Source organism: Octodon degus, unplaced genomic scaffold (genome assembly GCF_000260255.1).
Source record: "Octodon degus isolate 3935 unplaced genomic scaffold, OctDeg1.0 scaffold00135, whole genome shotgun sequence".
NCBI lineage: Eukaryota > Metazoa > Chordata > Mammalia > Rodentia > Octodontidae > Octodon > Octodon degus.
In genome coordinates, this window is record NW_004524711.1 from 3648425 (window position 1) to 3650036 (window position 1612).

Genomic DNA, 1612 nt, shown 5'->3' on the forward strand with positions numbered 1-1612 from the left:
TTTTTTTTGGTGGAACCAGAGATTGAACTCAGACCCTTGCACTTGCCAGGAAAGCGCTTATTCCACTAAGCCATCTCCCCAGCTCCCCATTCTTCTTTAAAAGCCTGTATTACAGTAAAACAACAAAAACCTTGCCTCTCATTAAAATGAACAAAAAATTTAAAAATATATAAATTTTTGGAATGAAAAAAAGCCTTGCCATATTTCTCTCTTGATCTCTCAGCATTAGTGACTCAAAAGAAAATCACCTAGGCAGATAAAAACAAAGCACAGAAAGCCAATCAGTACATGGAAAAGTTAACTAATCACTACTAGATTGTAATTATTTTATAAAACTTCCTGGGCTGGTACAATAACTCTGTGGTAGCTCCGGGCTTGATTCCTTACATATAAAGAAACCCATGTAACTATTCTTTTCTGCCTCACTACCCGCCATTTAATATTAAGCAGGTCCTTTCTATTCTTCCTAAACATCTTAGATATTTCCTCACCGTTACCTTCCTAAAGTCACCATTCCAACGTGCCCACCATCACCTCAAGATTGAATTCCCTTTTTGGTCCACTACAAAAGTGTTCATTCTAAAACTAAAATGAATCCAATCACTTGGCCATACCAAACTCTCCAATGATTTCCCATCCTCCTTAGCAAAAAAGTCTAAACCCCTGTAATGCTCTACACAGCATGGTCTCTCCAGTGGACATGAGTAACTCTGATGCGCAGTTATGGATCGCTTTCTGAAACCTTGCACACCAGATGTACTGGTGCTTCAATTCTACAGTGTACAAGTATTCTTTCCTCCAGTACAAGCTTGTCCTCCCACCCGACTCATCCCTACCCTTTATGTCTCTGCTTACACCATTTGCAAGATAAACACTCCCGACCCTGCCATTTATTTATTCACTTGGTACAGGGTCTCGCTAGGTAGCTCCAGCATCCTGTCTCAGCCTCCCCAGCATTGGGATGACAGGAGGGGGCTACCACAGCGGGCTTCCTCGGCCGGCGCGGCAGGGGCCCGCACAGCACCCGGTAACGGGGACTGAACCCGAGGCCTTCCGCTTGCCAGGCAGAGTCTTAGACTGCTGAGCTATCTCCCCAGCCCGACCCTGATGTTAGAAAAACATTCATCACAGGTTTGTCTTCGATAATGCACGCCCTGCGTCTAGCAGAACGTCTGGCATCAAGCTGGTATTCAACAACTTGTTGAAATAATAAAGACTAATACGAAATAACTATAACAAAACGGTAATCAGTTATGGAATACGTAATAAAGCACGAAGAAAATAATGTGTCTTTTAAGTACACTCCATGCATTTCTGGGCTGCCTCTCACGGAGTGCACCCGAACTCGCGGCTCCCTCCCGGGCCCGCAGCCGGGCGCGGCTCCAGGACCCCGCCACCCGCGCCACCCCCTGGAGACTGCTCCTGCTCCATCCGGAGGGTCCCCGCGTCAGGACCCGCCGAGAAGCCCGGGAGGCGGCCGCCAGCCCTGCGGTCTCGCGCTCCGGCCGGCTTCGCCCCTCTCCTCGGAGGACGGCAAGCGCCCCGGCGAAGACGACCTCGCGAGGGGCCGCGCGCGCCCCGCACCCGGCCTCCCGCGAGAAGCGCCCCGGCC